The sequence below is a fragment of the Dreissena polymorpha genome, chromosome 14 (genome assembly GCF_020536995.1).
Source record: "Dreissena polymorpha isolate Duluth1 chromosome 14, UMN_Dpol_1.0, whole genome shotgun sequence".
In the NCBI taxonomy this organism is placed as follows: Eukaryota; Metazoa; Mollusca; class Bivalvia; order Myida; family Dreissenidae; genus Dreissena; species Dreissena polymorpha.
In genome coordinates, this window is record NC_068368.1 from 18,000,629 (window position 1) to 18,012,933 (window position 12,305).

Sequence of the window (12,305 nt, forward strand, 5' to 3'; positions counted from 1 at the left end):
CCACCTGTGGATATTATATTTTTCATGAATCGATGAACATTGATAGTATCATGACAACAGGAGAAATCGCTTGTTTTGAGCATTTTCTTAAATATAAATCTTACATACTGAGTAATTGCCCCGAAAAGTAACAACATACAAAATTAACAAAGGACAATAACTCAAAACTAAGACAGAGGAGGGTTCTTGAGGGTTCTTGAGCGTTCAATATTTATTTAGGTAAATTCAAAAGTCTTGCCTTTTCCACGAAAACATTCAATCTTAATATATCTAAATTTTCAGAGTCTTGCAGAGTGAACACAACATCTGTCATGACATACGTGGAAATAACATAAATAAGTTTTTAAAGTTAATAATCCATCATAGAGTACGACCTTACATAAAGCATTTTTGTAACCTTGACCCTTGATGTGAATCGTATGACCTTAACCCTAGACATGAACCTTGACCTTAACCCTAGACATGAATCTTACATATGACACACAGCAAGAAAGAAGATGGAGAAGAGTTATGGAAGGTTATTACAGAATCCATTAATCAAATTGTGTGATTTTGACCTTTGTGTGTGACTTTGACCATGACCCTAGACTTTGATCTTATATTTGACACTCAGCTAGATAATGGAGAACAACTGTGGACAGTTATTACAGAATCCCTTAATGCATAGTAAAGGAATGACTAAATAATGAATAATTCATCAAATTTGTGACATTTGACCTCAATGTGTGACCTTGACCTTAGCCCCTAAGATTACGGGTGTTGAATGTGAAGCACCCCAAGATCATGGAGAACAACTATCGCAATTGTCATGGCTCTGGCTCATATGTTAATGGAGATAAAGCTCTAAGCTTATATTAAGAAGAATTTTTTCAAGATGCAAAGGGGCATAATGGATGGTGTACAATGCCAATTGGCGTGCATTATCCTCTTATCCATATATATACTCATACCAAGTTTCAATGAAATCTGCCAAAGCACTTTCAAGATATGGCTCCGGACACAAAAGTGCCATTTTTTGTCAAAATACAAATGGCCATAACTCCGTTATGAACAGATGGTGTACAATGCCGTTTGGCGTGCATCATCCTCTTATCCGTATATATATATACATAATATATGGTTCCGGACACAAAAGTGCCGGACGGACGGAAGGACAGACGGAAAGACGGACGGACAGAAAGACGGACGGACAGATAACGCCAAAACAATATCCCTCCGCATATGGCGGGGGGGGGGGCGGGGGCGAAGGGATAATTATCACATATTGTTATTTGTTCAAATACGTAACAAACCTTGTAAAGTTGAAGGTTGGTAGACAAAAGACGTAGAATACGCTAAACCATAGCACGGATCTATAGTGGTGTAGGCAACTTCATAGTTCAATATACACCTACAAATATAGGTTGGTATACAAAAGACATAGAATATGCCAACCCATAGCACGGATCTATAGTGGTGTAGTTTGTATCATCTACTGAGTAGGCAACTTCATAGTTCAATAAACACCTTCAAATATAGGTTGGTATACAAAAGACGTAGAATACGCTAAACCATAGCCGGGATCTATAGTGGTGTAGTTTGTATCATCTACTGAGTAGGCAACTTAATAGTTCAATAAACACCTACAAATATAGGTTGGTATACAAAAGATGTAGAATACTCTAAACCATAGCACGGATCTATAGTGGTGTAGTTTGTATCATCTACTGAGTAAGCAAATTCATAGTTCAATATACACCTTCAAATATAGGTTGGTATACAAAAGACGTAGAATATGCCAAACCATAGCACGGATCTATAGTGGTGTAGTTTTTTTATCATCTACTGAGTAGGCAATTTCATAGTTCAATATACATCTACAAATATAGGTTGGTATACAAAAGATGTAGAATACGCTAAACCATAGCACGGATCTATAGTGGTGTAGTTTGTATCATCTACTGAGTAGGCAACTTCATAGTTCAATATACACCTACACATATAGGTTGGTATACTAAAAACGTAGAATATGCCAAACCATAGCCGGGATCTATAGTGGTGTAGTTTGTATCATCTTCTTAGTAGGCAACATCAAAGTTCAATTAACACCTTCAACTATAAAATATTTTATTATAAAAATGATTGAGTAGGCAACTTCATAGTTCAATATACACCTATAAAATTTAGCCTCGCTCTGGTAAAATGGGGTTTATTGCATCAACTGAATTTTTGAAAACAACAGACTTCCTTAAAGAAATAATCACACAATAAAGTCAGGAAGTGTCTTCCCTTATTCTGCATAGGCTTATCTGGATTGAAACTTTATGCACATGCATGACGCCCAGTTTTGTTCAAATATACAACGTTGAGACAAATTACAGTTATTTACAGTTTTATCTATTCATAAAGTCCATGTTCATCTAAATATAGTGATAATACAACATACTAAGTAATACATAGTCATACAAATGTGCATCGTTCTGGAAATACTGGGCTTAATGCATGTCGCTAGGTGTTGTCTCAGATAAGCCTCAGCAGAACGTTCTGGAAATACAAAGCTTAATGCATGTCCACAAAGGGTTGTCCCAGATAAGCCTCCCCAGATCGTTCTGGAAATACAAAGCTTAATGCATGTCCACAAAGGGTTGTCCCAGATGAGCCTCAGCAGATCGTTCTACAAATACTGGGCTTAATTCATGTCCACAAAGTGCTGTCCCAGATAAGCCTCCACAGATCGTTCTTGAAAAAAATAAGCTTAATACATGTCCACCAAGAGTAGTCCCAGATGAGCCTCAGCAGATTGTTCTGGAAATACATAGCTTAATGCATGTCCGCATAGTGTTGTCCCAGATAAGCCTCCACAGATCGTTCTTGAAATACTAAGCCTAATGCATGTCCACAAAGGGTTGTCCCAGATAAGCATCCACAGATAGTTCTGGAAATACAAAGCTTAATGCATGTCCGCAAAGTGTTGTCCCAGATAAGCCTCAGCAGATCGTTCTGGAAATACAAAGCTTAATGCATGTCCACAAAGTGTTGTCCCAGATAAGCCTCCCCAGATCGTTCTGGAAATACAAAGCTTAATGCATGTCCGAAAAGTGTTGTCCCAGATAAGCCTCCCCAGATCGTTCTGGAAATACAAAGCTTAATGCATGTCCACAAAGGGTAGTCCCAGATGAGCCTCAGCAGATCGTTCTGCAAATACTGGGCTTAATGCATGTCCACCAAGGGTAGTCCCAGATGAGCCTCAGCAGATTGTTCTGGAAATACTAAGCTTAATGCATGTCCGCAAAGGGTTGTCCCAGATGAGCCTCAGCAGATTGTTCTGGAAATACTAAGCTTAATGCATGTCCGCTACGTGTTGTCCCAGATGAGCCTCAGCAGTTCACACAGGCGTATCAGGGAACAACACTTTCCGCATGAACAAGATTTTCTTTAAGAAATATCTTCCTTTAAACAAAAAACCTATAAAACTGAAGTGGCAAATCTGGAAGGACATTTAATGCATTCAGACATCGTTCTTGAAATACTAAGCTTAATGCATGTCCACAAAGTGTTGTCCCAGATGAGCCTCCACAGATAGTTCTGTAAATACAAAGCTTAATGCATGTCCTCTAAGTGTTGTCCCATATGAGCCTTTACAGTTCACACAGGCGTATCAGGGACAACACTTTCCGCATGAACTAGATTTTCTTTTATAAATATCTTCCTTTAAACAAAACAAACCATAAAACTGAAGTGGCAAATCTGGAAGGACATTTAATGCATTCAGACATCGTTCTGTAAATACTGGGCTTAATGCAAGTCCGCAAAATGTTGTCCCAGATAAGCCTCTGCAGTTGGCACAGGTATATTGGGGACAACACTTTCCGCATGAACTAGATTTTCTTTAAGAAATATCTTCCTTTAAACAAAACATACCATGAAAGTAGAGTGTGTTCTCACAGATTAGCCTGTGCCGACTGCACAGACCAATCTGGAAGGACATTTTACGCACATGAATTCAGACAAGTGTTCCCAGAGCTTGACTCAAATGTGTAGAAGATGTTTGCTCATGATTTGAGAGTAAGAAAGTGTACATGTTACCTTGAATTCAATCACTTATCCGGCGAAGTTAGCAGTATCTGTCCACAGGTTATATTCAGAGTGTTCACATTGTTGTGCTGAAATGAAGTACATTATGACATCATCACAAGAGCCTTGTTCTGGGAAAACGGGAATTAATGCATGTGCGTAAAGGGGACGATTGAACTTTACCGGTACGCAACACTTAACATCAAACAGCGTACCTAACCCTAACCCTAACCCTTAACACCTATCACATAACAACTAACGCAACACCTTATAATCCTTTTATCCTATATATTTCTTTAGTATCGGGGGCTACCGCCCCAAAATCCCCCGCTTTGTCGATGGTGGTAAACAACTGCGTACCGGTAAAGTTCAATCTAGCCGCGTAAAGTGTTGTTCCAGATTTATCAGGGGACGACACTTTTCGCTTTTAATGTATTTTTGGTTTAAAGAAAGTTCATTCATAGTGAAAATCCATTCTAGGCAGAAAGTGTTCTCCTTGATAGGTCTCTGCGAATTGCACAGGCTTATCGCTGACAACACTTTACGCACATTCATTAAGCCAAGAGTTTCCACAGCACAGCTCATAATATTTTAGTTATTATACTATTAAGATATTCTAAGTGGACTCTTCCTGTAAACTATGACATTATTGAGATTTTGAACAATGTTTGTCAACAAGACAATCATGGGCCCTAAGGCGCTCACGTGATAACCTAAGGACTAACATTTTCTGAGAAGATGGAGTTGAGAATAATGCGAATACTTTATTAAACATAAATATTTAATTTTAGGCATTTTCATTTTCAAACTCGGCTGAGACATCATTAGAACAAATGTTCTGACCAAATGTCATGAAGACTTGACAATAAATGAGACTTCTAAAGTGTTTAGTACCTTTGTTTTAATTTGACCTAGTGACCTAGTTTTTTATTTTGAAGTGGGAAAGGTATTCTTTCATGAAGATATGACAATAAATGTGGGTTCTAGAGAGATCACAATGAAAATGTTGCTGACACACAACTGACAAACAAGAGGTAATTAAAAAGCTTACCATTAGCACATAGTGCATAGGTGAGCTAAACAGTGAGAAAGTATTACTCTTAGAAAGGGCATTTTTTATGCAACCAGGACCGTTGTTTTTTTCAGCCAAAACAGATATCAAACTACCACATACACCTCTGAATTTCGTTATCTCTGGGAGTTTATAAATGACTTTAAGATATACAAAGTTTAACATATCCAAATTTATGTAATTGCATGATATTTACAAATGAGCCTTGCTCTTGAAAAACCGGGCTTAATGCTTGTCTATTAAGTGTTCCACATGAGCCTGTCAGGGACGACTCCTTCCACATATACTGGATTTTTGTTGAGAAATCCTATACAAAAATCAAGAAAAGTTGAAGTATTGTCCCTGATTAGACTGTGCAAACTGCACAGACTAATCTGGGACGATACTTAAAGCACACGCATTAAGCCCTGTTTTCTGAGTGTGAGGCTAATGTGCATGGTTTTCACCATACCTGATCAGGAGGTGCATCTGGTTTAGAGCAGACATGTACAACAACAACTTCAGGCTCTTGGATGAATAACTTCCCTATAAACTGATTGCCAGGCTGTATTGGCTGGTTGAAAATTGGGGGCGAGTTTTGCAAGGTTCACAAATGGAATACAAGCGTTACAAACGTACATTAACACTGTTTTAAGAGTATAAGCCTACGTCTTATCATTCTATGAATTACAAGCCCTCAATAAGTCTATGCCTGATAATTTTACGACTGACTAGCCCTCTATAAGCCAATGCCTGATAATTCTACAAATTACTAGCCCTCTTTAAGCATTTGCCTGATATTTCTACAACCGACAAGCCCTCTATAAGCATATGCCTGATAATAATACAAATGACACGCCCTATATGAACCTATGTTTGATTATCTACAACTGACAAGCCCTCTTTAAGCATATGCCTGATAATTGTACGACTGACAAGCCCTCTATAAGCCTGTGTTTGATAATTCTATAAATTATAAGCCCTCTATAAGCCTATGCCTAATAATTGTACGACTGACAAGCCCTCTATAAGCCTGCGATTGATAATTCTATAAATTACAAGCCCTCTATAAGCCTATGCCTGATAATTCTAGAACTGACAAGCCCTCTATAAGTCTATGCCTGATAATTCTACAAATTACAAGCCCTCTATGAGCCTATGTCGATAATTTTACAACTGACAAGCCGTCTATAAGCCTATGCCTGATAATTCTACAAATTACAAGCCCTCTATAAGCAAATGTTTAATTATTTTACAACTGACAAGCCCTCTGTTAGCCTATGCCTGAAAATTCTACGAATAACATGCCCTCTATGAGCCTGTGTTTGATTATTCTACAACTGACAAGCCCTTCATAAGCCTGTGCCTGATAATTCTATGACTGACAAGCCCTCTATAGGCCTATGTTTCATTATTCTACAACTGACAAGCCCTTTTTAAGCCTATACCTGATAATTCTATGACTGACAAGCTCTCTTTAAGCCTGTGTTTGATTATTCTACGACTAATATGCATAATGCATGTTAACTCAATGCCTGATAGGCCAAAGTTTTTAGCAAACGGGGTCCTGATAAGCCTTTTGATGATAAGTGTACACCTGAAATCCTTCTTATAATAAACGTATAACAAATTAGCTGATGACTGATAAGAATACAGCCGATAAGTCCATACGTGATAAGCTTTTACATTATATTTGATATATCCAATGAATGATAACCTCACAACAGATTCCTAAAAATTTAGTATTGTTATATCAGCTGCGTTTTGGGAAAATGGGACTTAATGCTTGAGCGAAAAATGTCCTGCCAGAAAAGGGTTTGCTGTCCTCTAGGCTTATCAGGGACATATTTCCTTTAAACGAAAAACTCCATCAAATCGTAAAGCAGTGTCTCCATTAGCCTGTGAGGACTGCACAGGCTAATCTGAGATGAAACTTTACACACATGGATTTAACCCAGTTTTCCCAGAACGCGGCTCATATTTTCTAATATTAATCAGAGCCTACACAGATGGTTCTCATCTGGTTCTGCAGTTCCAGGGTTGGGTAGGGAGGCCTGGCTGCTTCATCCCACAGCTTGTAGGAGTTGCCCAGGGTGTTGTCTAGCCATCAGACCGTAACTCTGATGGAAGATATATGAGTTACCTTCTTGGTAACTAGGGCTTCAAGCATGTGTAGTAATCCGTAACTCTGAGGGAAGAAATATGAGTAACGTTCTTGATAAACAGGTTTCAAAGCATGTGTGGTCATCCGTAACTCTGAGGGAAGAAATATGAGTAACGTTCTTGGTAACTAGGGTTTCAAGCATGTGTGGTCATCCGTAACTCTGGGGGAAGAAATATGAGTAACGTTCTTGGTAAACAAGGTTTCAAGCATGTGTGGTCATCCGTAACTCTGAGGGAAGAAATATGAGTAAGATTCTTGGTAAACAGGGTTTCAAACATGTGTGGTCATCCGTAACTCTGAGGGAAGAAATATGAGTAACATTCTTAGTAAACATGGTTTCAAGCATGTGTGGTCATCCGTAACTCTGAGGGAAGAAATATGAGTAACATTCTTGGTAAACAGGGTTTCAAGCATGTGTGGTCATCCGTAACTCTGGCAGAGGAAGCATTTAAATCATAAGCCTTGCACTGGGAAAATGGGGCTTAATGCCTGTGTGTAAAGGATCAGCCCAGATTAGCCTGTGCAGTCTGCATAGGCTATCAGGGACGACCTTACCGCTTTAATGGTATTTTTCGTTTGATTAAGTCTCTTCTTAATGAAAATCCAGTTATGAAGGAAAGTGTTGTCCCTGATTTGTCTTATTCCACTTCACAGGCTCATCTGGGACGACACTTGATGTACATGCATTAAGCTACGTTTTTTCTGTGCATGGGTCGTATGTAATTACACAATATAAAGGACCAGTTCATATTGTAGCAAATTTCCAATATTTCACCCAATTGTCACAGATTAAAGAACTGTGTAAACTACAGATTATATTAGAACTACTAACAAAGACATATACTAAAATATGAGTTAATTTAAGATAACATGTAATGATTGTTAGAAATTAATACAAATACAAAATTCAACAAGAGGGCCTGAAAGGCCCAAAGTCGCTCACCTGAGATTCAAAGGAACTGACCTGTTCTGTGCAGCCCAAGATGTCATTAGAACAAAATGTTCTTACCAACTTTCATGAGTAGTGAACACCCTGGCAGCCATGTTTTTGAACACACCAGAACCATTTTCATACACATCCAAGATTTTTATTTAAACAAATAGTCTGACAAAGTTTCATGAAGGTTCATGAAGCCATATAAAGAAAATTGCCATGCCCCCTGGTGACCATGATTTTCAAGCAACTGGAACCATTTTCGAACTTGTCCAAGATATCATTAGGACATATCTTCTGACAAGTTTCATGATGATTGGACAATAAATATGGCTCCAAGATTGTTAACAAGGTTTTACTATAGCTATATCCTTTGCACACCTGTAACGTTTTAGAACGTACACGTTTCTTCTCTCCTCAAAACCGGGGCGATTTGAACAGTAAACGACTACAACGTTATAGAACGCATACAAATTTCGTTGTTTCAAAACCTGACCCCTATTAGCGTAGGAACCCTGACACTTTTTTTCTTAAAAAATACAAGTATCAATGTATGTTAATGAACTGAAACTTAATCAAAGACAAAAAATATAATAAGACTGCGACGTTCGCATGTTCAATATACAGTCTGATGACTATAAACTTGTCAAATATAGTTTCGACCATTTATAGTTAGTAATTAAGAGTTAAAATCAATACATATTTAAATGCTCAAAATTCATCTTAAAAAAGCAAATGAGTGGTATTTTGAAAACAATGATTTTCTGTCATGTTTGTGGTGTAAACTTAAGAAAGTTCTGCATTTCGGATGTTTATATGACAACGTTTTGGCAAAAAAGATCAACTCATACAACGGATCATGTGTAATATTGTTTATTGATCTGTATTGATTTTTTCAAAAATAGTTTTTTATACGTTACAGAGGTTTATTTGCTTTTGACAAGTTCGTAAAAAATGCGTAACAGTTCTTCTTAGTATTCTCATGCACTTCATTTTTCAGTTGTATAAAAGCGTAAAAATACGGTTGAAACCGCTATGGGGCATTCCTTTCTAAAACAAATTATAACGCATTTAAGCAGATAATTGTTTGACGATAAACAACTGTGACGGGTAAAAACGTATTTTAGGCCCGATTTTCGTTGTGAACCGTAAAATGTATTTAAAAAAACGCGAAAATCCGTTACAGTATTTAAAATGGTGAAAAACGTTCACGTTTAACAACGTTGTAGGTGTTACCTTTAAAAAAAGCCCCGGTTCTGAGAAGAGAAAAATTGTATACGTTTCAATACGCTACAGCGTTTCGCTGCAAAAATCGACCAGGTGCCAGGATTAAAGGAAAAATGCCACGCCCCTTGGTGGCCATGTTTTTCCACCAACCGGAACAATTTTCAAACTCATCCAAGATATCATTGGTAAAAATCTTGTGACCAAGTTTCATGATGATCGGACAATAAATAAGGCCTCTTGTGTGTTAATATGGTTTTACTAAAGCAATATATAGCCATAGTAGGAAAAATGCCCCACCCCTGGCTAGTGGCCATGTTTTTAAAGCAACCGAAACCATTTCCGTACTCATCCAAGATATCATTGGAACAAATCTTCTGACCAAGTTTCATGAAGATCGAAAAATAAATGTGGCCTCTAGAGTGTTGACAAGGTTTTACTATAGCCATGTAAGGAAAAATGCCCCGCCCCAGACAGCCATATTTTTCAACCAACCGGCATCATTTTATAACTTTTCCAAGATAATATTGGGATAAATCTTCTTGCCAAGTTTAATGAAGAACGGACAATAAATGTGGCTTCTAGAGTGTTCACAAGATTTCACTATTGCCATATATAGCCATTTAAGGGAAAATGCCCCGCCACTTTGCAGCTATGTTTTGCAAGCAAACGTTACTATTTTCAAACTCATCCAAGATATTATTGAGACCAATCTTCTGACCAAATTTTATGAAGATTGGACAATAAATGTGGCCTCTTGAGTGTTTACAAGGTTTTACTAAAGCCAAATATAGCCATATAAGGAAAAATGCCTCGCCCCCTGGTGGCCATGTTTTTAAAGCAACCGAAACCATTTTCGAACTCATCAAAGATATCATTAGGACAAATCTTCTGACCAAGTTTCACTGGCTTCTAGAGTGTTAACAAGGTTTTACTTTAGCCATTTAAGGAAAAATGCCCCGCCCGCTGGCGGTCATGTTTTTCAACCAACATGCATCATTTTTTAACTAGTCCAAGATATTATTGGGGTAAATCTTCTCACCAAGTTTCATGAAGATCGGACAATAAATGTGGCCTCTAGAGTTAACAAGATGTTACTATAGCCATATATAGCCGTATAGGGGAAAATGCCCCACCCATTGGCAGCCATGTTTTTCAAGCAAACGTTAGCATTTTCAAACTCATCAATGATATTATTGAGTTCAATCTTCTGACCAAATTTCATGAAGATTGGACAATAAATGTGGCCTCTAGAGTGTTAACAAGGCAAATGTTGACGCCGCACAACGGACGACGACGGACGACGGACAAAAGGCGATCACAAAAGCTCACCATGATTGTGCTCATGTGAGCTAAAAAAGACAGAGCCTAGGTGCATGTCAGCAATGTGGTTTGTAACAGGGTTGTGTGTTATGGCCATGACACATGGTGAAGTGTAACCTGTCAGCAGTGTGGTAAGTCACAGTGGTGAGTGTGCTGGCCAGGACACCTAGTGGAGTGTTTCCTGTAAGCAATGTGGTTATTCACAGGGATGAGTTCTCTGTCCATGACACATAGTGAAATGAAACCTGTCAGCAGTGTGGTAATCACGTTGATGAGTGTGCTGGCCAGGACACCTAGTGGAGTGTTACCTGTCAGCAATGTGGTTAGTCACAGGGGTGTGTGTGCTTGCCATGACACATAGTAAAGTGTAACCTGCCAGCAGTACGGTTACTCACAGGGATGTGTGTGTTGGCCAGGACACGTAGTGGACTGTTACCTGTCACCAGTGTTGTGTGGTAAGTCACAGGGATGCGTATGCTGGCCAGGACACCTAGTGGAATGTTACCTGTCAGCAGTGTGGTTAGTCACAGGGATGCGTTTGCTGGTCAGGACACCTAGTGGAGTGTTGCCTGTCAGCAGTGTTGTTATTCACAAGAATGTGTATGCTGGCCAGGACACCTAGTGGAGTGTTACCTGTCAGCAATGTTGTTAGTCACAGGGATGTGTATGCTGGCCAGGCCACCTAGTGGAATGTTACCTGTCAGCAGTGTTGTTAGTCACAGGGGTGTGTGTGCTGGCCATGACACCTAGTGGAGTGTTACCTGTCAGCAGTGTTGTTAGTCACAGGGATGTGTATGCTGGCCAGGATACCTAGTGGAGTGTTACCTGTCAGCAGTGTTGTTAGTCACAGAGGTGTGTGCTGGCCAAGACACCTAGTGGAGTGTTACCTGTCAGCAGTGTGGTTAGTGACAGGGATGTGTGTGCTGGACAGGACACCTAGCGGAGTGTTACCTGTCAGAAGTGTGGTTAGTCACAGGGATGCGTATGCTGGCCAGGACACCTAGTGGAGTGTTCTAGTCTTCTCCATCTCTATCTGCAAAAACGTTACAATAACTGAAAGTTGTTACCTCAAACTTCCTTAAGTTGAAATTATGGGCTTGTCAAACCAAAAATACAATTATGACTTTCTTTCATAATAGTAAAACAACCAGAAATTTTTAACAGACACCAATTCCCCTGCGTATGTTTGGACACAGTAAAGTCTGTTACATAATTTACAGCAGACAAAATGACAAATGGCTAAAACTGGTTGCAACAAAACTTCCCGCCATAATTACATCTAACTTTTCGGATGCAAAAGTATGAGCAAAACAAGAGCACCGCATAACGGTTGCCAACGCTCGGCTGCGGGTTTTATTTTTAATAAATGAAAGCTTGTCAGAAATTTTTTAGAGGTCACAGTGACCTTTACCTTTGACTTAGTGACCCAAATATGGGTGAGGCGTATAGAACTCATCAAGGTGAAGCGACATATGAAGTTTCAAAGTTGTAGGTGGAAGTACTTTGATTTTATAGCCAATGTTCAAAACCTTGACAAAATGTCAAGGTTTTAGCAC